Below are 25,332 nucleotides of genomic sequence, written 5' to 3' on the forward strand. Positions count from 1 at the left end.
AACCACTCTTTCAGCCTATTCCGGGAGAACGCGTACTGTGGAAGAGGAAGTCTCGCTTAACATTCAAAAGGTCCTAAGTAACATTTTTTTCATGATTTAATTTGAATATTGCAATCAACAGACCAATATGAAAGCTTTTGATTGTAGTACTTAAATTATTTAATGAAAAAAGTATTACTTAGGTTTTTTGAAAAGTCAGCGAGAAATCACCTGCTCAGCCGACTTATTCCAAGCAAACATGTCCTTCCAAAAGACGAGTCATCTAACATTTTAGCCTAAAAACTGTATTCAATCAAAAAATAACAATTTTCAAATGTTAATCTACACAAAAGACTGAAATTTTTACTGAAAATATTTTACAGAGCAATGTTGTTGGCAGTTTTGTGAGCGTTTCTCGAATGATTAAAATCACACATTCAACCGTATCTCATGTATTCAAAGCGTTTAAGGATCGCTTGACAAGCAAGCGGCACGATGATAGTGGCTAGAAACGTGACACATTCGATTAGAAGAAGGACAGGATGGTATTTAATCAAATAAAGAGTCAACGAAGTTGCGAAAATGGCGAAAGTTCATTTGTTTGTGCATAAAACAATGAAACCTTCTGGACTACACTTCCATAAGGTACCGAACTGATGCGATAAAGGCCGGGACAGGAATATTACGTCGCCACCTCTCGGTTTACCGATCTTGACAATGTACAGAAGTAGAAGCTGTCGAAAAAAAATCCTTGACTGGCCAGCGATTTGCGGATGTGGCCAAATGTGTCGGCTTTTTATCACATCTGCGACCGTCAACGGATAAATCTACAATTCTTTTAGAACTTAATTAACTCTACAAGAGTGTTATACAACCAGCATGCATCCAAAATGTTACGAGGGGATGGTGTTTCTTTTTATTTTGAATTAAGTTCAACAACGGAAAGGACTGATTTTGTCTCGAAAAGCCGCTCCTGACCTTCTCATGGTGCCCCGACCCTGTTTTGGACGGATTTGATATTTTGCCACTATGATCTGCTCATTCTAGACTGATACAAACATAATAATGCTGTATTGTACCAAAAGACGTCAACGCTTCAAACACTACGGAGCTAAGGCCCATTGAAAAACTTTAGGCCATCATGAAAGCACAACGTCAAAACTGATCGAGTATGAACTTAAATTAAAGGAAATGTGGCTTAAAGTAACTTAACAATTCCGTCCTATCATCATCATATAAAATCTGATAACAGCGGCTAAGACAGAGATGCAAATGTTTGGGTTGGAACAGAAAGTTAAATAAACTTATAATGTCAAATGTAGTACTTCGTGTCACAAAATTTCGAAGTTATTGGGTTAAGGGAAATTAGTGATGCCCTATTTTGCGTGCCAATTTTTTTTTTCGAATACAGTCGTTATTCCACGTCAGAGGAAGGGACGTTTGGCCAAAAGTAATCCAGTCGAAAGCCGTTTGAACAAAAAGCTAAATGTCATTTGACCGAATAAACCAATCCGACAGAATGCCATTCTAAACAGATCATTGAAAATATGGTTAGGCTGAAGGGATGGCAGCAAATGTCATTTGACCGAAAGGCATACTGCCGAATATATGTGATTGTTCAGAAGTGATTATTGAGTAAAGAGAAGTCGTTCGTTGGCCGTTCGGCGGACGTGGTCATTTGACCGAAAAGATCATTCTGCCGAAAAGGCGTTTGTTGAACAGGTTATTTAGCCATATCACTTCTCATTTCTCGCTTTTAAGGATTTCAGTTTTTGCTGATTTCTCAATCCCCTCCTCTCACTTCCTACTTCTCATTCCCACTTCTCACTTCTGCTGAAATAATCGTTTTCCAAACAGGTAGAGCCAAATCACTTTTTTTTTGCTTTCTTTAAGTTTTTGCTTCTCACTTCTTATTCCGCATTTTCACTTCTCACTCATCTCCTCTCACTTTTAATTTCTCACAGTGAGAAATGAGAAGTGAAAAGTGAGACATCTCTTTTCTTACTTCTCACAGTGTGAATGGGAAGTGAGAAGTGAATGGTGAGAAGTCTCATTCCTCTTTTATGTCTTCTCACTTCTCTCTCATTGTAAAAAGCGTCCCTAGTCTCCAGTGTAAAAAGCGAGAAGTTTGAAATGATCTGCGAGAAGTAATTGATTAGTGAGAAAAAATGAAGAAATGAGAAGTGAAGCTTCTCACATCTCACTGTTTATTTATAATTTCTCACTTCTCACAGAGAAAAGTGAAGATGAGTAGAGAGAAGTGAGATATGAAACGTCAAAATTTTTATTTCTCATTCAATTCTAATTTCTCACTTCTCACAGTGGAAAATATAGAATTAAAATGAAACGTCTTTTCACCTCTCCTTATTAATGTTTCCTTTTTTCTCATTTCCCTTTCTTCTCGAAGTGGGAATGGAGAAATAGTGAATGAGAAATGAGCCAGGGGATATCTCACTTTTAATTTACAGAAACGAGATGTGAGTAGTGAGCAACCTCACTGTTTATTTCTGTCTTATCACTGTCACTCCATGTTAACAATTTCTCACACACTCAGTTTTTATTTCTGCAGCTCGGCAAAATCCGCACAGCAGTAATGGATTGTGACAGACATATCGGTAAAAAATATGCATATTGAAAGCTCGGCTATGCGAATCTCAGTGAAAGTTCCGAAAACAGTTGACATTCCAGTGAAAATAATCAAGGGTGTGCAATCTGAGGATTTTTTTTTCACAACCCTAACAATATAAATTAATTGATGCTAACGCTAGGCGATAATTCGTGATAAACAATAGCGCCACAAGCAATAAGTGACAAATTATAACCATCATGCTTAGGGCACTAGCAACGTGCCACGGGGATATACTTAAAAATGACCAATACAAAGTACACAACACTTCGAACTAAGATAATCACCGGCTCTGTGTGGGTTTTTCATCAAATAAATTATGTAATGTGTTTGTTTTTATCTGGTGTGAACCAAATAACTCGTTCGACTTAATTTGAAATGGTCGAATGTTAATGTTTGTTCTTTTTCTCATAAAAATTGTTCGGATAAACGAGTTAGACCGAACAAGCGATTTGGCCGACGACAAATCGCTTGTTCGGTCAAATGACATTTTCGCCCATCCGACTGTTCGACCAAATGACATGTTCGGCGGTATGACGCAAATCACATTTTTGGCCAAACGGCATGTACAGCCAAGGGCCATTTTCGACAAAATGGCATATTTGGATATTCTCGTTCGTATGATTCCTTCAGTTCCAAATGACATGCCGTATGACCCGTTCAACCATTTTTGTACTAAGGAAATGCTAAAAGAATACTTGAAGTTGAAAGAAATCCAAGTTTCAGTTGGAACGTAGAGCCACAGAATAAGAAGAAGCATCTTTCGATAGGAGGAGTCTTCTACTCCTGTGTGTTATACCAAAGAAACGCTGTTCCAGACAAACGAATGCTCAAAAAAGAAGGATGTCATCTACTGCTTTGCCTGATGGGCGTGCTTTAACATAAATAGTAAACGACTCTTTCGTTCCATTCCACGAGTTCAATGAAGTACTGATTCAATTTAAAGGACTTATTCCTGAGAACACGTCCTTTAAAAGAAGAAGTTAACTACTGTTTTGCCCTATCCCGAGTAAATACTTGGATTTATGAAGGTGTCATTGCTTGATATATGTAGGAAAACATGTGACTTTAAAGAAGAAGACGAATACTATTTTTCATCCGACAGTATGGATATTGGAAAATAAACTCCCGATGTGAGTTTATGACAAAGCATATTTTTACTTGGTCCTCTAATCCAAAAAAAAAATACAATTATTGTATAAAAACTGGGCATCTACAATTCTGCAAGGTAAAATGTACGAAATGTATTAAATGTAAGCTTTTTATACAGAAACTGTATTAAAATAATACAAAATTGTGAGATTTCAATACAAGGGTTCTTTCGAAATTGTACAGACCAAAATTTTATCCAGTTTCTGCACGCTACTAGTGCATAGTTGGATTAAAATCTGCCATCCGCTGACTGGGTTTACATATGATTTAGTACCAAATATTTGGATGCGAGAGCCGAATATCTGGCTGGATATTTTGGGGAAAATTTGTTAGTATTATTATCTTCATTAGCGAGATTTTCGGCCCTAGACCGGTTCACCTCGTTAGGGGAAAAGGCATTCCCAGGAAAAAAAAACTGTCCCATTCGAGAAAATGGCTATCGGGGTGGTGTCCCATTTGAGGTAATGGCACTCAAGGCAATGGCATTCGGGGTAGTAGGGGGAGCCATGAAAGAAGCTTGCTATTAAAATTGATAAGGCTGAAATAAGTTTATTGACAGCAGATTTTTTTTCATGCGTATTTTTAGAATGCTAAAATGCGGGAGATCCGCCAATCTTCCCTGAGACCTCAAAGTGTTCCGTAATAATTTGAAATACCAACTTTAGAAGAAACTCTTCTGAATAGAATTCATACATTTTGCAGAAATTGTAGAGGCATTTAAGGCATATTTAATAATCGGCTGATTTAATCAACTTGAAATTATGAAAAATCGAAACTTATATAGAACCAGATCCACTGCCATTACCTCCTCAGCAGTTTATCTTCTGAACTCGCCATTAAAAGCTTCACCTGGTGAACCATTTTCAGGCCGATTTCCGATACCTGAATCCATCGCATTCCGCCCTCGATACCTGTTCGTGGTTTTCGCCTGCGCTAACGCGCCCAAGCTGCCGCCACGCCATCCATCAGCTGTAAAATAACCCACCAACAACGCGAACCCAGCTTCATCGGGCCGGCCATAAATCATAACGGCCGCCGTTCTGCTGTGTGCCGGTCGCAACCGAAGGAAATCATTACCGCAGCGAAACAACACACTGAACTACATTCGCCTTCCGGTAAACGTCCTTCGCCCAAGAAAAAGAGACCCTCGAGGGCCTTGAACGGGTGAGCTCTCCCTCGCATAGATAACGGAACAGTCGGTCGATTGTTGCTGGGCTGCTGGGCTCCGCTAGCAGGAGTGTATTCCACATCAAAACAGGAGCAACACCGACATCGCCATCACCATCGGAACCGGCGGAAAATCTCCCAAAGAACGAAGGTAGCTTTCCCAACTGCACCGGCTCTTGGGACTCTGCAGGGCACCTTACTGCCACTTGAGCGAATGATGTATCTATCCATTCTCCTACCCGCACACACAGGAACACACTCTGCCAGGCGGGAGTTTCATCATTGCAAGGCTCAAGACACCATCAGCCGCCGCCGTCAAAGGGAAGAATGCACACCCCGAAGGTGGCAACACTACAGAGATAACAACACTTCATAAAACTTGGAATCGCAATGAGGCTTTCGTTTTGAATAAATTGTGCGGCAGGCAGGCAGGCAGGCAGCAAGCAACCACACACCAAGCTCCGGCTAATTCAGCATTCCACGAATGCACGCGGTCGTTAGGAATGACGAACACCGCTCAACACGACGACGCACAGAATTGCGAAAAGCAACGGAATACAACCCTGACGGTAGTTGGCGAAACGAAAGGACATTCACATACCGTCGTTGGGATTGAGGTTTGGTCGCGATTTGATGGCACACCACGGCCGGTCGGCGGCAGTGTGCGATCAAATGGTCGCGTCACGGTGGCTCAATTGCAAAAAAAATGTAAAAAGTCTTATACGTGACATTATAAATCGAAAGTGTATCTTAATCGAAACATAAATTATGGAATTCCTGTTGGTTCACAGATTTTTTCCCCCAGGTTTTCACAAACTCGCACCACTGTGCACCTTGCCGTGGCAGAGTACTGGGTGTTCTGCTCTGTGATTATGCAAAAAAAAGTCAAGGAAAACCGGCATGCGAACGCATGTGGAGCCAAAGGAAAGCCCTCAGCGAGTGATTGTGTTTGTGTTCTACACTCTTGGCGGAGAGATATCCGATATGATTTATGGTTTGTTTTCATTAAATATTTGCATGTGATTATGTATAAAATTGTCTCGATCTCATAAGTAGTGCATTAATGAGTTCGCCTGCTGTTCCCGATAGTGCGAGATATGATTAATTTGGGAGGGGTTCCAGCATCGAGGGCCTCTACTGTAGCCGAAAAAAAAAGAGACAACGATCGAACGGCAATAAATCTTGGCTTCGAATCGATCAATAGAAAACTCGGTTTTTAATTTGGTGTTTTGTTTTCTGATTTCGCTTTTGTAGAGCATCTTGTCGGCGTCGTTTCGGGAAATTATGTAAGCTCACGCCGTGATGACGGTGTCGGTGGTTTAGTGGTAATTTATGGTGAGTGAAGGGATCTATGGGGTGGCATCGACCGTTTTTTCGTTAGAAATGCTTTATTAGGCTTAGGTGGAATAAATCAAACAAATCAAAACCGGCGCCGCTACTCTTGGAGCTCTTGAAGTGCATTGACCCACTGTTTCGAGAAAAGTATGTCAAATTTTTACCCAGCCCGAAGATATAAACGTCGCGAAAAAAAATTGTAGATTTAGGTTGTTAACTCTATTACGGCGAGACACAACACTTTGAGCGGCATTCTTCGAGGAAGGAAATCATTATCGTAATTATCAATGCCCTTTTCCATATTGCATCAAACCACCAACCCAGAAAAGGGGGATTCACAAAAGCATATGATTTCATCCGCCCAAGCAAGGCGACTAGCCAAGTGTTATTATGCAATTTTCCGATTATTTCCTATTATTATTGCACTCTTTTCCGCTTTCATAGACTTTTCAAAAGATGTTTTGTGGTTATCGAGCGGTCGGCTCAATACTCGGCGGCAAAATAAGTGAGGTTAAGTGCAATCCTCGTAAAGGGGATAATTTCGGTTTGATTCCGTCTCGCATTCTTCACACAATTGGGTTTCTAGGGAAAACCGAGCTCTCAGTGTCTAGGCCCCCGCAGCAGACGGAATGCTGTCTTCATGTAGATATAATAATAATAATAATTTTGTTTATAATATCGAATTCCCCCACCAGTCAAACTGCGCTAATACCGCAGACCGACCTCGAGTGAGGCTTTATCTATTGGATCCAATCTTCTGTTTTTTCTCTCCTCTGCGTGCAAAATCGAACCTGTTGCGAGCCATTCTGTCGGCTCATCGAAGGTTCCCGCTTGCCTCGCTGCTCGGATGATTGCTTTGAACACTAATAAAACGATTCAACAACATATTTTTGATATCGCGATATTCGATGGGGCACCGCGTGGTGGCACGGTTCGACTTTTCATGACGAATATTGACAGTTGAGCTCCGGAGCCGTGAGTCATAAAAGGAAAGTGAACATTTGCCATATGGCACTACTGACGGGACATTTTCGTGACATCAATCAAATGTGGAAATGACGTGAAATGGATCACCTCGGTTTTGGTATGACCTTCCTCGCTTTTACGTTTCTATGAAGTTAATTTTTTACTGTTATGTGGCAGAAATAAAGTAATATTTTACGAATATTTTTTTAACTTTATCAATTTACCAAACTGCGTTGAACAAAAGCATTCTCAAACAGGGCTGACAATAGTCATTCTCGTCGTATGAAGAAAGCGAAAAAAATTTAGTCTTCGTCATAACATTGCACGACGCAACACCTATTCGTTTTCTTCGCGCCGCATGCGTACCACGACGATAGTCGCGCAGCCAAAAGTTATGACGATTTTCGTCGTCACTTCTTCACACAATTGATTGCACGTCATTATAGACGGACCGGTTAAAAACATAATAGCGTCTCAAATAAACAAATAGTAGGAAATTTGGTAACATAAATGTATCGATAACATTTATAACGCTTTCATACGTTGCTTCAAATTCATTATTACAAAGAATTAGTAAAAATCTTCGCATGGCAGCTGCCGCTTGAAGAATAACGATATGAAGTCTTCGTTCTTCGATGTCGTCAGGACGATTTGGTTACACGACGAAAGCTAACGTCGTGTGCGTCATTGACGATGTGTAGAGTAGCAATGAAGACAATGCAACTCGTCGCTACTGTGACATTTCGTGCTATGACGATGACGATTGTCAGCCCTGTTCTCAAAGTCCCTAGCTTTCCTATAAAGAAACATCAAATCTTCCCAAGATAAATTTCAGAAAATGGATAAATTTTAACGATGTTTTCGATTTTATTGTTATAATATTTGTGATCTTATTTTGAAACCAGACAACCGCTTGGTTAAGAATCACATTTATAAAGCATCAAGCACAGTAGTTGAATTAGAACTCAATTGATCATTAATGTGGGACATCTTTGAATTGATTGGCAACTGAAACACAAATAAACTAAACTCGACCGAGGAAATTCAATGGAAATGAATGGAAATTCAAAAAACTGATGATGAATTCTTTAAATTGAAAAAAAATCACCGGATTTAGCATTTTAGTTCAATTAATAATTTGATTATTTGACAATTCTTAACATTTCAGGAACAACCTCAATGTGTATCACCAAATATTCAAATAAGCCACGTCGAATTCTCCTGTTCTTCCACAAACTTCAGGCGTATAAAATCAACCATGACGGCGAATATTCCCACATTAATAAAAAGTCCGACCGATAAATTTCGTTTTCAAACACGCTCAGGCCTCAGACCATCCACGTCGGTCAGTAGTGGAAGGTGGCGTATATTGAGGTGCCGGGCAGAAACTGAAACGGACAAGAAGCGGGCCCAACACGCAGCCCGTGTGGCTGTGTTGGCTGCTTGGTTTCGCTCCGTAGTCCTAGTGGTGCGGTCATACTCCGTATCGGGACCAGTTCAAGAGTCGCCGCTGTTCGGGGAACGCGAGGCAGAAGCAGAATCAGGGCAAAAGTATTTTGGCACGTGAGTGTACGAGAATGGCTTTTTCCGCAATACCGTACTCTCTGCTGACCCCCTCGTAGTTGTTTTCTAGTCAGGAGGCGCTCTTTTCCCGTGTCCGAATCGATTTTTAACTAATTTTTACATTTTTCCTGGTTATTCTTTTATACCACTTTCGCGTTCCTTCGGTGACTCGACAGCCTTGGACAGCATCTAAACGAGTGAAAAAATATAACAACAACATAATAACATGAACCAGCGAAGAAAACGTTTCGCAAAACACAAGAAATAAATCAAGAAATATCCATTTGCAAAGTAATTCTTCTTCTGCGGCCGACCAGAGCGATCAAGCCAGGCAATCGGAACGAACATTGATAAGCAAAACACACACAGACTCGAAGAAATCCACCCGAGTGCGATTATTTCAAATCATTCTTGAGTGATAATTATAGCTTCAGTGTTGCCAACTTCCCCAGCTACGAGATCGCGCGGGGAGTCGTATAAATCAATGATTGCCATCGATTGACTTAATCCCGTGCTATAAATCTCCCGGTATAAGTGCTGTTCACTCAAATTACCTACCGGATAATCATCTTTTGCGGTCCATGCCAGACTAGACAGAAGCTAGGCAAGACATAGATCATGAATCCACGATCATTACAATTACACCGCAGAGTTGATCTCATCTTTTGATCCGAAGATTTATCGCGGTTTGTGCATGGTTACCCTTCCGCAGTTCAACCCTGGTTCGTGGTCTCGTCATGTGCTTGAATCGCGCATAAATTTTATTTTCATTATTAATACCTTTCTTCGTTTCCCCCTTCATAGGTGGTTCTTAGTTCGGGCGACTTATTTTTTGGCGCATGCACAGATCTGCACCAGACACTTCTCCGTTTCCACTTCTTTCTGTCTTATCATTGTTATTATTTATTATTCAGAAACGATTTGTTATGCTGATTTTCTTCAAAAATATAATTTATGTTACTCCTTTTCACGCTCCCCTCCGAAGCTCCCGGTTTCCGATGTTGCTCGCACACCTCGCACACGTTTGCCACAGGGACGGAGCTATATGCAATGCATGCTGGCACATAAAGCTCAACCCCCCACACGACACCGGCTGGCTGTGGCTGACTGGGTGAAGAAGGGCCCGAAGAGTTTGCGTTCACCGGGTCTGACAATATTTTGACAGTAATTACGTGTGAGCCTGGGCCTGACCGAATGTGTGTGTGCGCGCCGCACAATTCATACTTGAAATGCGATTTTAAAAGATCACGAATGGGTGTCCTTGATTTTCTTCTCGGGCGTGTTTACTTCATGACAAACAGTTGCTGTCCCGAGCTGAGAGAGTGCAAATCGTTTGCGTGGTGTCATTGCGGGTAGCAAATTTTGTTTCGATGAAAAGAACAATCCTTCAACAAAAAAATGACAGAAGAATATTTCTCGAGGTAACATTTCAGACTACAGAGAGACTGTAAGAATTATTTAGAGAATAAAATTTATCACAATACGTTGAATAAAACTTAAAAGTTTGAACAATTTCTGTAAATATATAGCCAGAATAACAAATTTTGTGTTCAATTTTGCATATTTATTTGCTGGGTTCATTTAAAATTTAAATGAACCATGAAAAAAAAATAAAAAAAATCATGGAAAACATGTACATAATTAAGCCGATAGGAAATGTGTTAAAAATGAAATTTTCTGTCAGAATGAAACCAAAATAACAAACTGTGTTCTCACTTTATTTCTCTTTTTGGTTGGGTTCGCATCTTCCTGGATTTAAATGTGCACTGGAGGTCACTGAATTGCTCTGTGTGCCGTAAGCAGAGGAAGATGCATCATTGCTGCAAACGAAGGTAACTGATGATGACGACGACGAGAGCGAAGAAAGTAATAAAACCCCTGAAGAGAATTAATCATACTTATTACGCACCCCGGAACGGCGACGACGACGACGACGACGGGAGAAAGGTGCACAGTAAAAGTGACGGGAATCCCTCAGTTTTATGGTTTTCTTACGTGACAGTACAATTAAATCCTAAATTCTTCTACCGCTTTTCTCTTGCCATATTAGTTTCAAATGCCGGCCTACAGAGAGACAGAAGAAGTAAAACCGAACCGATATTACCGTTACAAATTGCACCCATGGAAGACATTAGAGGTGAAGGTCAGTAATTGCGAAACGATGGTGTAACCAACATACTGCCATAATTGCGACCAAGTTTCAAATGAGCCAAATTGGACCCCGGCGGCGAGCAATGCCGAACAATTTTTGATATTGAAAACAATTACCAAAGTTAAAGTTCTCATTGCATATTCATCCGAAAAATTGAATATTTTCATGTCAGTCATACATAATAAAACGCCCCGACGTTCCTGGCGTCGCCGACTGGGAGGTGTGAGGCAGAACAAACAGCCAAAGGATAGCCATCGATACGACGGACGGGTTCATATGTGGGGTGCCTGGGTTTCGTAACACGGTAGTCGTAGCTATTCGGGAGGTCTGGAGGAAGTGGATGAGCGGGGAATAGGTTAGCCGTGGCACGGCAAACTAGCCGGGGTTTGGCAGCGTGAGCTGAGGAGAATTAAATGTTGCAAAAATTTTCTGCATATTAATTGGCTACTTTACTGGCAACAAGCAAAAAGTGCGTTTCCTACACTTTTGTATTGTAATCATTTGGTGCACCTCTCCATTATAGCAGCTTCGCGGAGTTGGCACCTTTTGTGGATCGTACCTTGGTCGATTCTACTCACGTCTAGCCTATTGTGTGTTGTTCAGAGGCGTTACTACAATGGTGTCATGAATATTTTTCGGGAGATCTCCTGAATGGACTTTCTCCTTCTAAGATCGCCATTGATGATGGATGGCTCTGCTTCTGTCCTCGGGTTGGTGTCCGAGAACGGACATGAACCTACATCGAACATGAACACAAGTGGATGCGCAAGTGGATTAACTTCCCGGCCGCTCTCTCGGATTGATTTGCATGCAAATTATTGTTATGATTACGTCGAGAACAAGTAATTATACAGTACATAAATCATTCCTCTATCTTAGTCGTTTTCTGCAGTTTGCATATTGCCAGATCCATCCGGCGAGCGTGGTTCTTGAACGGCTCTCCGCAAACGATCGTGGCTAGTTCCGAGCTAGAGTGGATAAATGTAAGCGATATCGACACATCCGAAAGCTCGCTGCCGCTACCACTGACTGCCGGTTCTGCGCTTCTGCAGCAACAGTTTCCACGGTGCATAAATTTCGCCTTTAATTGGTGTCCGGCGCTCTCCGGGAGTGCTTTTCCGAAAGTGTCCGCTATTAAAAATATGAAGGGGAGATTAAAAGAAGCTTATTTTTTGCACCTGATAATTATCACCATTAAAATGGCCATTATGGGCGAAAATTGAAACACAACAACGGCCATGACTCGGGCGAGTGAGTGATTTTGTGCAAACATTCGCAATGCAATGGGCGCGCTCTTGAAAGCTGAACACGGGGTGGTAGGGTTGATGGCGGTGTGATGGGTATAGGGACAGAACTGTCGTAACCGATCGGGCCCCGTAGACCGATTGCGGGTAAATTGCGTTTGATTGTTCAAGCATCGTTGAGATTAATGACACTTTCTCACCTTGCGATTAATGAGTTGGCAATGGTTGGAGAAGGATTGGGTATGAATTGGATTTCTATTTAGCTGCGAGCGGGGTTTTCCATGCATGAGCTTTTTATTGTTACTACATTGGATTCCTTTTAAATAGAAGATGCCGTAAATATGAATCAAGAACGAGCTGGATTGTTTATTGCTACCGCTTCTACACGCCCGGTTCAGATGGCATTTTTTGATTATATCACCGACTTGAAAATTATTCAAATCTTTTTATTTGAATGTCTTTATTTGTTATAAAAGTACAATCCTCGTCTAATGACATTTTGGCGGAGTTCCGCAGAGTCGGGTTGAAAAAGAACATCACAGAAAAAATGTAACAAATTCCACCACAAATAGTAACTAACGTAAAAATAAATCATATTTAATGTTATTACAACCGTTATGAATATTTGAATTTATATTTATTTAAATATCCATTAATTCTACTTTTTTTTTGAACGAACGTGTAATTTTAAATTGATTTAGATTTAAATCTCATTTTTTTGCTTATAACTTCGTGCTTCAAATAAGGGCATCAAAATAATTGTTAATTTACACAATATTCCTGGTGGTGAATCATAAAAGTGGGAAACCACCTTGTTCCACCTCTGGGGCAGACTCTGTGATCATTAGGTCATATTTCAGGATACAAATTTTTGTTTTGATTCGAAAGACGGGCTGGCTGGGTTACCATTCCTGCGTCCGGCCTGATATTATTAAATAATGATTATAATCAGAACGAATTGCATCTGTTTGCCCAGTCTCGCATTGCCCTGAAGTATTCCGAAATAATGCACTGTTTTGCTCAATGATGAATCAAAACATCATTTGGAGTGACGCGTACGTATAACGGTTGGAAAATGCTACGATCCAAAATACTATCAGACGAACGTAAGGCATGGGGGAGGCAATATAATGATGTTGTTTTTCAGCGGACGGCCTTGATCCGATTCGTGGAACCGATGAAATTATGGAACGAATTATGTACGTTACGCTGCCTTACGCTGAGCGGAGAATGCCATTGAATTGAACATTTCAGCACGATAATAACCCGAAGCATACCGCGAAAATACGTAAACAATGGTTTCAGGATAATAACCTATCGCGGTGATGGAATGGCATCCTCAATCTCAATCTTTTGACTTCGATCAAATCGAGAACGTCTGAAAAAATAAGAATCGTGATGTAGTCAGAAATAAGGACCAACCATTTGATTCCAGAAACCTTCATTAGCAAGTTGTTTGCGCCTATGCCATGCTGATGTAAAGCAGTTCTCGAGAAGAAGGAATTCGGAACAAACTATTGGAGAGCAAGCGTTGCGTAGTAGTTTCAATTCAAAGTGTGTCCATGAGAAATGCATTTCATTCAATGCATTCTATAACTTACTTGAAAATTTAATCAAGCATTCCCATAACTTAATTATATCACACAGCAAATAATTTTTAAAATTCAACGACGTGTAAAATTGCAGCTTACCCCATCAAACGAATTAACATTCGATACTCAATTAAATTTGATTGAATTTTACAAGCAAGTACAGTTTAAATTTATTTTGATTTAAAAGAAGAGTGAGATCGATTGAATGTTACGTTTATTTGCATGCTCCAAATATGTGCATGAAAATACATTTAAATTCACAACATATTTTTATCTGTGCAGAGGCTGATACCTTCATTTCAACATTATATCAAACGTTGATATGATATAAAATTAATATGGTCGAAGATACATTTTCTTTGAATTATCTAATCAAAACACACTTTTTTTTTTAAACAACAACCATTGATATAATTGAGTTAAAATTTTGATATGCCTTGATGCTCGGGTTTCGGTGTCATTTGATTAGTGAAATATCTGTCTTTGAACAAGTATAACACTTAATAAGAAATTTATCTTCTGTTTAAGGTTTATGTTTTTGCCTTGCCTTTGCCGACGAGTTGACGTAATGTCTGTGTGCGTGTATGTGCACAAAAAGCCTAGGTCAGTTTTTTATAGTTATCCTTTGCTCGCAGAGGTTTGCATTTGACGGTAAATCCTGTCCCATTATTCACTACTGAATTTTGGCTGAATCAGATAATGGGCTCGAAAGTTATGATCAAAGTGAAATTTTCAAAGACAAAAACGTGTGAAAAGTCTAGTTTACTTTTTTGACACTTATCTTGAACAGATTTGATTGCATTCAATTTTATTGAAAATGGGCCAGATCGAACTGAATGAATAAAATGAATGAATAAAATTTTAATGAATTACAATTTTAATCAAAACTTATTGACAAAGTTTTGATAATTTTGTATTTTTTTATTTCAAAACTTTGTCTTGTACATAATATGCATGGCGATCAGTAAATCATGTCCTATTGAATCCTGGCCTCCACAACCAGTACAATGGATGAGGGGCTACATGACAAAAGATCAAAAGGGCGAAACCTCGAACGAACAAATTTTAAAAATCTTCTTTGCAATCTACCTGATCAAAACAGAATGTTGAATAATATGTTAAGAATATGATTCTTGACTAAAATCTAGAGTCTACAGACTCGGAAGCCTCTATTTGAGAGACATGAAAACTTTTTCCCGAAAAGCTCAGTTGCTTCGTTGCCAGAGAATTGGAAGCATTCTTCTACGCTTTTCGGAAGCCTCCTTCCAAGCAGCTCAGAGGACTCGTTTCAAGAAGATCGGAAGCCTTTTTACAAAGATTCGGAAGCCTCCTTTCAAGAGGCTCGGAAGCCTTCTTTAACTTTTTTTTCTATAAACTTTTTTTTATGCTTCCTTTAAAAGCCTCGGAAGGATCTTTTCAAGGGACTAGGAAGGCATTTTTCAACAGGCTCGAAAGCCTTCTTTTAAAAGGCTCGCAAGTCTCCTTTCTAGAGGCCCGGAAGTTTTTTTAGCTTTCTTATTAAAACTTTCTTTTTTCATTTCTCCTTCTTTTGAAAGGCTCGGAAAGCTCTTTTCAAAAGGCTCGGAAGGCTCCTTTCAAGTGGCTCGGAATTCTTTTTTCAAGAGGCTTGGAACCGTACTCTCGAAAGTCTCAGAAGCGTCCTTTCAAGATACTCAGAAACCTTATTTTAAGTGGCTCAAAAACCTTCTTTCAAGAGGCTCAGAAACCTCTTTTAAAGTGGCATCGTTTCATCCAAAAGGCTCGGAAGGCTCTCTTAAAAAAAGCGCGGAAGGCTTCTTCCAAGAGGCTCGGAAGCCTCCTTTCGAGTGGTTCGGAAGTCTCCTTTCAAAAGGCTTGAAGCTTCCCTTTAGAAGGCTCGGATTTTTTCCTTCAATAGGCTTGGAAGCGTTTTTTCAAAATACTCCAATACAGTGGCTAAAAAGCCGCCATTCAAGAGGTTTGGAATGCTCAAAAGTGTTTATTCAAGATACTCCGAAGTCTCCTTTCAGAGGGGTAAAAGCCGCCATTCAAAATGCTTGGAATTCTTATTTCAAGAGGCTGGATGCGTATTTTCAAGAGACTAAGAAGCTTCCTTTCAAGATATTCAGAAGCCTCATTTAATGTGAAGCCTCCTTTCAAGAAACTCGAAAGCCTCCTTTCAAGAGGTTCGGAAGCCTATTACCTTTTAAGGGCTTTAGAAGCCTTCTTTCAAGAGGCTATCAAGGCGCTCGGAATTCTATTTCCAAGGGGCTTGGAAGCATACTTCTAAGCAGCTCAGGGGCGTCCTTCCAAGATGTTAGGAAGCCTCGTTTTAAGTGGCTCGAAAACCGTATTTCAAGAGACTCGGAAGCCTTTTTTCAGGAAGCTCAAAAGATTCTCTCGGAAGAGGCGCGGAATCCTAGTTTCAAGAGGCTCGGAATCCTCCTTTGAATACGCTCGGATGCCTTCAATAGTCAAAAAAGTTCTGTTAGATGCTCGATGTTTGAGTTGAGAAGGTTCAAAGAAAATGAAAATATCATTAAAGCTTATGGAGAACCAGTCAGTCAATGATTCAACACCCGCCTCTAAAATATTCACATTTCCCTCGTGAGAATTTCCGTACTTCTAGAAGCACTTCTATAAAAACCTACTCTACTCTTTCAGCTCCTGCGAGTGCTTTTTCGAGAAACTCATTTACTTTACTGTTTTAGCACTATTCAGCAGGCACTCCTGAAGCTCTCAAATTTTCCTCATGTTTTCCGCCCTACTGAAAACGCTTTCAAATTCTAATTCATCTTATTTATTTACAAATGCATGCATGCATGTGAGTACAAACAAAACTCCCACTAGCTGGCAGTGATGTTATTGAAGAAAGCTGTCTGTTTTAAATAGTTTTACAGTCAGATTTAATCCGGGAGCTGGCTCTACTGCAACTCCAATAACCCATTTGAGACTGCCTGGTATTTCACGACCAGTCCGAAGTCACTTTTGCTTACAATAAGCCCCGCCTGTGTATGCTATCATTATCGATTGGATAATAGATCCATAAGCAAACTTCCGGACTATTCAATCCAGCGCGTATTTAATTTTGATATAGGAAACATAACAGCAAGAACATAACGAAACAATTTCATCAAATTAATCTATTTCCATTTGAACTGGAAGCTAATTGATCTCGGCACTCATCTTGACACCCATTTAAGTGTGAAAGTGTATAGGACTTGAGCTGAGCTCATAGAGTATGCTGACTAGGTGAAAGCGTAGTGTAATAGCTTTCCACGGATCCGGGTCGTCGGTATCGGGGGAGCTTTCGCTACCTGGTGACTCCCCGTTGGACTAGGATAGATTCGCCACCGGGGACTGTGGGGATGTGGTGCCGAATGTCACAAGAAAAAGATAAAGGATTTAAGGGGTCAAGGCTTTTGTGTGCCTCCGGTGAGCCTCGACGCTTAAAAGCGTAAGAACTATGAAGTCAAAGACCTCAGAAGTTAAACAGAGCATCGAAGCAGGCTTCTGATGCGTGTCGTATTTAAGAGGAGTACATTTAAAGTACCCAAGAAGTAATACTAAAAAGTAGCCCCGGGTGGTATTATGGTTGGGGCTCAAGGTGGGTTTAGTGGGTATGGATGATTCCCACACTGCAGCAGTGCATAAAGCATTCCTTTCGTGTGAAAAATACGATACGCTACAGCATTCAAATTTTCTACCCTCCAATCTGAGCATGAGCATCTGTGCACTTCGTAGTTGCTACTCCGTGATTGACCAAAACAATCGCAATTGCACAGGGAACCAATGGATGAAAGCATGGGATTTGCTCTTCATTCTCAATGTGCACAGTCCGGGAGCTCTAAGTATTTTGAATGGTCGATAATGGCGCTGGCCACGTCCTCACGGTCTATCGGGGATGGGAAGGAATTGATTATGCAATCACTCGCCCACTGCAAGCCGAGAACACCTCTGCACTCGCCACGAGTTCCTGCGGAATTTTATTGGAATCTGGGGGTTAGGTTCTATGGCAGAGGTTCGACTTGCTTAACATGTTGCCAATGTGATAGAAATGAAAGGGTGTTGATATATTCTAATTGGATGCCGAACCGAGCTTTTTCGCTCATTTCGAATTCTAACAGTTACCTGCTAGAACTAATTAAGCTGTAGGTATAGGGGTAGAAGATGGAAATGGTATGGAAGCCCATTTCCAGTTATAGCGATTACTTGAACATGAGAAATATAATAAAAGACAAAGTAGTAGGAATGGAACGCGCCTGGGATTGAACCCACGACCTCCTGCGTATGAGGCAGAATGTTTGATTATAATGTTAGTAAACTTGTTTTCAAAAATAGGATTAAGATACTTTAGTCTGTGTGGTTTTGAACCAAAGATGAAATAAATAAATAAAAAAGCGGTAGCCATATGACCATGACCAAGCCCGTTTTTTCAAATTTTCTGCTCTCCAATCTTCTCAGAAAGTGATAAACTTCTCCTTGCGAAAAAAAAATCAATCTGATAAAGGATAAAAAGAAAACAATCTTCTCTGAGGTTTCTGCAATGTTGATCAGTTGAAAAACCAATCTATACTAATGTCTCAGCATTATTGAACACCAAAACATTCAGATTTTTTATTTCCGATGTTCTGATATTTCAGCTCCATTTCACATGCGCCATGAAGTTTCCGCTCTCCTAGGATAGCATTTTCAAAAAACTTATCTACTCTGATGTTTCAGCCATAGAAAATATTCGAATTTTTCTCTTTATGATTTCCTCCCTTGCTTTTTTGTTTTTTCGGAGCGAGAGAACCTCTTATTCGAAAAATCAATCTTCTCTGATCTTTCAGCATACTCCAATAAATACTTTCGGCATACTCCAAAAAATTCAAGTTTCCCTCATCAAATGTTTGGTTTTTTTGGTGAGCGATTGTTCCATTTCACTTATGATTCAATCACTGGTACTAAAAAATAATTTCATATGAAATAATTGTAATTACTTGATGACTGTTACCAAACTCTGTCTAATGTTGGTGCCTTTTCTTGCATTAGAATGGACAATAAAGCATATAAGAAAAGTCTGAAATAGCATTGATAGGTGGATAGTTCCATTATTCACATTCATATATTCGAACTGTAAGTCGGACACAACCTGTTGCAAGCAAATCCGATGAGGATAAGTGTTGGAAAGGTGTTGTTTGTTAGAACAAGTTTTTGTGCACATTACTTCTGGACGCATTTTTTCAATTTCATCAATGCAGTGGGACGTCGAACGGAACTTGTTGTGAGCATTTTTGCACTCCTGACGGAATCCAATTTTCAAAGTACTCGCGTTTTCAAGGGCACACCATACGATACGGAAGCAACGCACAACTGTCATTTTTGTTTTTCAGCTTTGCTGCGTTGCTTCCGTATCGAATGGTGTGCCCTTGAAAACGCGAGTACTTTGAAAATTGGATTCCGTCAGGAGTGACCTTAATTACACCCGATTCTGTTTGTACACGATTTTTTTACACGGCCGTGTAAAAAAATCCCATACAACATTTTCGCAAAGTTGCTCCATTTTGCATGATTCGTCGAGAAATCATAAAAAATTTTCACACGGATTTTCAAATTTTGAACTGAAAACTTTTTTTACACGGAACGCATCCCCCGTGCAAAAAAAATCGGGTGTATAGTCACCGAGATAGGAGCATTTATTGCATTTGTTATCTCGAGGTGGGCGCCACCGAGATCTTTTCGGTTGCTGAGATTTGGAAAATGTTTTGCTGAAAATTAGTAATAAATGAAACTTTTTGCCGATTTTTCCGAGCCAGAGACAGAAAAAAAATACTAATGAAAACAAGATCCATTTACTATAACCTTGCTGTATTCGAACCTTCCTTCTACATGCTACATTACAATTGGAAAAGTTGCAGCAAAAAGATGTCGCTTCCATTAGTTATCGTGTTAATATTTGATGGAGATCAGTCGTAATTATCTGCCATAAACCCTTATCAAATTTCAATTTGACCATCGTGCGTGATTCCTCACATGATTCTATTAGAAAAATTTCATTACGATTGCAGATAAAAAACTAATGCAAATTATGAACTGTTCATCATATTGTATCTTTTTTTGTATCTTTTTTTGTATCTTTAAAAGAGATCCTCAGTGTACGGCTGGCTTCAATGGGTAAAAAATGGTCCCTTTACTAGTCAGTACTTGTTTTCTTCGTCTAACAGATCATTCTTCGAAACATAATGCGTGGAATACGAGAGTGATATTATTAAAACGTAATATTATTCTCATGGCTGCGCCCCATAATGAATCGCCTGCTTTGAGCGTACTTACAGCGGCACACTAGGAGTTAACTTTCTGAAATCAGTATGGCGAAAGGCATCTAAGGTTCGATTTCTCATAACTAAGCACCTTAATCAAACAAATATTTGGTAGGCGTAGTAGAGGACACCTTCCTACATAACTGGTACCAAATAGTTTTTCGTGAATAGTTCCTACTGTTGAGAAAACCCGCGTTAGATATCTTTCGTCATACAAATTTCTGGCGGTTAACTCATGCTGGCTATTTGCGCATATACGATAGCGCCTGGATGTGGAAGCGGTGGGTAGAAAATCAGCCACTGCCAATAATTCATTGTCATTCCATCTTTTCAATGGTCTGCTCTTTGAATGTTTCGTCCTTTTCACGATTTTTCCTACGATGTTTTCCGTTCGATGTTTTGTAGATACTGCGATCTTATTGGAACGGTAAGAGTATGTTATATGCTATCTAGTTCTTATTAGATCATAGTTTCTATGTTGGAAAATGATGCTCCCAATATGAAAAAATCACACGATTCCTATTCTATTGAAATAGATGCTAAAATATCAATTAGTGTTTGGTTATTTTTTGTATAAATTATAAAATATTGTTTTTGTTAATAGTTTAAATATAACATAAGCTAGACTAATTCAATAAATAGCTCATTTTTCAATATTCATCTTTACATTTCGAAAACCATTTTCTCCTTTCTTTTGGTTCTGGTACCGATATTTCCCCCCAGTAGAAATCAATTTATTGTGGGAATTACCATTTAAAGGCAAAACAAGACATCAAATTCATTAAAAAGCCACCTCATCTCGCAGTGCAGTGCTGCAGCGCGCATCTCGCCCCACCAAAAATCCAATCGAGATAAAACAAAGTTCAATAAATGATAAAAACTGACGTGTCCCTTCCCACCGTTGGTTGGTTGCTGGGCGCAGGCTGCAGCCCGCAGTCGTCCGGTGACGACGCCGCTCAGGAGTTTGCCATGTAGTGTGGCACGCATTTGCACTTCGTAAGAGCTAACCTGCTTCTTACTCCGGCGTTGCGTTGGTAAGCTGCTCCGAGGAGATTGGATTAACCCCGAAGTAGGTGCACAGCAGTTGAACAGAAGTCGAACACCGCGCAACGGAAAAACGAAAAAAAAGCAAACTTTCCTCCTGCTCTCGGCTTGTTATCGACATTTTGCAATGCGTTTCCCTACCAGTCCGGGACTCCTCCGGCCCAAACTCCCACTTACCTCGGTTGCGTCTTTCAATTACATCGAAATTCATCTTGTAAATCATAAATTAGCTTTTTGCAGCTTCAGTTCGGATTCTCCTGAACCCAACACTTCATTCTTTTTTTTCGTCTGGGTCCTCCAGTTGAAGCCAAAGCATTCAGCAGTCCCACAAACTGGCCACCAGAGAAAGAAGAGGCAAAGATTTACTTTCAGCGTTCGAAGACGTCAAAACAGGAAACTTTTCCCCCGTTTGGCCGAGAGTTAGTCTGTCGATTTTTTGGGTGGTTTTTTCGTACCTAATAATTTTTTAACGGGTTCTTCTTCGGCTTGCTGTTCTTGTTGGGATACCCGATTTTTCGATTAGTTTTCTTCTTGGACCAAGATGCAACGGGAACGATATGCAATCTTATCAGAGTGGCGTCCCTGTAGGATAAAGGCGCACCATTCAAATAGGAAGTCAAGCGAGTGCTTGAACTCGAACGCAGCCAGTATCGATTTCCTTTCGCATCGCCTGGGTCCGTTGCACAACCGCAAGGTTTGGGATCGATACCTCCAGCTTCGAGAACGGAAAATAAAAATTACGTCCCTATATTGGTGCCTGCGTTGCGTTGAAAGGGAAACGATGCGTTCGGAGTGCTCCGGGAAGTGCCTTTTATTGCATTTTAAGCGATCGTCAAGCGTGATGATCACGAGAACGCAAATCGACATATTTTTGAATAGGATCCACTCGGGGGCAGCACGGCTTCAAGGACGGACGACGACGGGTTCCTCATCGTAGCACGGCTTGACCGCCAGCTCGCGGTGAAGGTGGAAACGGGAGGGTTGATAATTTTGCTGGACAAATTACCGGACATGTGTTCTCTGGTTGGTTATTATTGCGCTGGCGGTCAAGAGTCATGGCTGTTTCACCACACTTGAAGGGTGAATTATATTTGATGCGAACGAGATGAGGAGCCGCTTGTTAGATTACCATGCAAAAGCCAGACGGTTTAATTTTAGACTGCAGAGATCTGCTTGAGGAAAAAACAAAGAATGCAGGTCTTGAAGTACATCCGAAGTGAGAGCGTCGACATCGAACCCTCCATTGTAATCCCTGCAAAAGACAGTGCGCGCACAGGGAAAGGAGGAAGATCAAAATCCAAAAATACCTTGTCAACCATTGGGTTGCATCTGTCGCGTAGAAAAAAAAACAAGACAAGATGAAACCTTTCGTAAACATGGGCAAATACATTCACGGGAACAGGGTGTGACTCATTTGGAAGGAACAGCTCAATTTTCCTCGTCTTTCGGCGTTTCCAACTGTGTCCAGTTTGCAGCTCGGCAAAAGAAGAAGAAGTAAACGAAGTACAGAAAATCGCATTCTTCAATCCGACGGTCGTCGACTGCTTTTCAAACTCGCTGATTGACTTCATAACGTTGCGCAATTCTTCTGAGTGGTGAAGGTCTAAAAGTTAAGCCCGTCAATCCGTAGTGAAGCTCCGCGGGTTGATCCGAGGGAATAAGACGTACCACGTAAACTTTAATTCAGTTTTTTGTCTTCCTTATGGTGTTGATAATGGTATCTTACAGGCATGATGGACAATGCGTCTGCACGATTGATACATCGGTCAAAATTTCGATGGAGCTTCGAACATGAATTCAAACTTTATTGTCAAGAAAAAAAATGGTCGCTAAACAAATCCAACGTGTGAATCAGTTATTATTTGTATTATATCTATGTTGTTTCACCACATTGGACAAAATTACAAAATTAAAACGACTCTTCTGTCAATTTCATCGGCACATATTGGCCTCATAAAAGGAAACAACGCATTCTTCTACTGTCGAGGTCAGTTCAGGTCGAGGTACAAATCTGAAAAAATCGACTTTACATTTAATTAAGAAAAAATGGATTTGCTTGGCATGAAATTAATGTTTGCCATTTCTGATCATAGTATTTGTTCTACAGTTCGTATTTGAGGGATAAAGCTGCCTACTTTTCCATCCCAATGAAACGGGTTTTTTAATTAACCGATTGTAGCACTCATTTGGGTGTTATAATGGAAAACTACTATGAGAATAGAAGTAACATAACTATCTTCTTCTTCTTCTTCTTATTGGCATTACATCCCCACACTGGGACAGAGCCGCCTCACAGCTTAATGTTCATTAAGCACTTCCACAGTTATTAAAGACAGGAACACCGGTCTTCGACCAGAGGTCGTACAGACTGAACACTTAACACCTAGCATGAGACAACCGACACATAACACCCAGTGGACCAGTGGAGTATTTTCCGATCACGAAAAATGTCCTCCTTACCAGGGCGGGAATCGAACCCACACTCCATAGCACTTGCATCTAGGCGATTGACGCACGGCCACGAAGCCCACAACACATTAACTGCGAGGTTTCTAAGTCAAATTACCATTTTTGCAGTCGTATATCATGAGGCTAACACGATGATATTTTTATGCTCAAGGAAGTCGAGACAATTTCCAATCCGAAAATTGTCTAGACCGGCACCGGGAATCGAACCCAGCCACCCTCAGCATGGTCTTGCTTTGTAGCCGCGCGTCTTACCGCACGGCTAAGGAGGTCCTTGCTGAATTAGCTTGGGTGAATGTTCAAATAATGCATTCACATGACATCAAAATTCTTCAATGGCAGGTTCATCTATCGCTTCATGGTTTGTCGAGCTATGCAATGTGGCATTTCTCCGATCAGCATATTTCAAATATTTAAGAGAGTTTGAACTTTTAGGTCTCTTCCTTTGTTCACATTTCTTATTAGTCATAGAAGCTTATTAACATGAACACAAAAATAACCATAAGAGACTTTTCGTGGAAGAAATATATGAAGAAAAGATTAACCGAATTTCGTTGTTATAGTCTCCGTTGTTGAGTAGAATGTTTTTTTTTTCATTGTAGCAATGGATTCGTTTATGAGATTACTAAAATAACAAATGCTTGGTAAAAGTTTTTTGGTCTACGGAAGGATATCCTTTCGAAGTTTTCATTACTGATGAATACAGCGATGAAATGTTATAAATAGAAAGATATAATTTAAAAGACATTCCGAAATATCTGAAGTAAAAATTGGAATATTTGGATTTTTTAACGTGTCCGACACGTGGATGCTAAAACAAGTTCTATGAAAACATATTTTCTTTTTACTTAAAAAATCATGTTAAAAAAACAAATCGTTTCAAATGACTATTTATTTCGAAAACAAACCCAAAGCACGTAAACATCGAAGACTCGTGTGCAAACATTCGAACGAAATGAAATTTCAAAAATAAAAAATAAAAAACGCCGTTATATAAATAATTTTCTCAAATCCTTTAAAAATAAGGTCTCGCTGTGTGTGATAGAAGAGATGTTATTCAATAAAGAGACAATAATAATTAACGTTTTGTATATTTGAAGGAGAAGAGTCGAAAATTGGTAAATATTAAGGAATAAATTGAATATAATAATCAGGCACCATTGAATAATTACAATAATTTTCTGACCAACAACTTCGTATATCTAAAAATATATTTGATTAAAAAAAACCTTCAAATATTTTCCTTTTCAATTTGATGTATTTAGTTTCTGCTACTAAGATATTTGAAATTCTGATTTTGTTTCAAAATCTTCTGTAAAAGTAAAAAAACTATTTTAAGCAATATAGTTCTGATAATTTTGTTCAAAAATAAGCAAACATAATATATTGAATTCGGTGAGCCATACTTTCCCATCACATACCCACTGTTCGCCGTAAAGCCAGGGCCAAGTGTCTTCATACTCTACAACAAGATCCGCAGGTTCCCCGGCACGCACAAAGGCACAACAGGTTTTGTTCGCCTTTGTTGCCTCTGATGCCTAGCTTTTTTTTATTGCGGTTTTATTAATTTTCTCCCCGTGACGCGCACTTGTGAAGTATAATTTCCAATAAAACACAAAGTTGAAGGCTCGAAAATTGACTCCAAACAACGTTGCGCGTCAGTGCATGCATTAAAACGTCCTGATTTGGCGATATGTCAAGTTCTTCAATGTTATTCAAAATGTTCTTCAAATGATCAAACGTAACTTTTACCATTGAAAATCAT

General features: G+C 39.9%; 1 protein-coding gene across 2 annotated transcripts in view; it reads right to left on the reverse strand.

Annotated features, from left to right (window-relative positions):
- The window catches only part of LOC134219530 (homeotic protein ultrabithorax-like), a 150,311-nt gene that overhangs the window by 122,343 nt on the left and 2,636 nt on the right, over positions 1–25,332 (reverse strand). The window lies entirely within an intron of this gene.

Source organism: Armigeres subalbatus, chromosome 1 (genome assembly GCF_024139115.2).
Source record: "Armigeres subalbatus isolate Guangzhou_Male chromosome 1, GZ_Asu_2, whole genome shotgun sequence".
NCBI lineage: Eukaryota > Metazoa > Arthropoda > Insecta > Diptera > Culicidae > Armigeres > Armigeres subalbatus.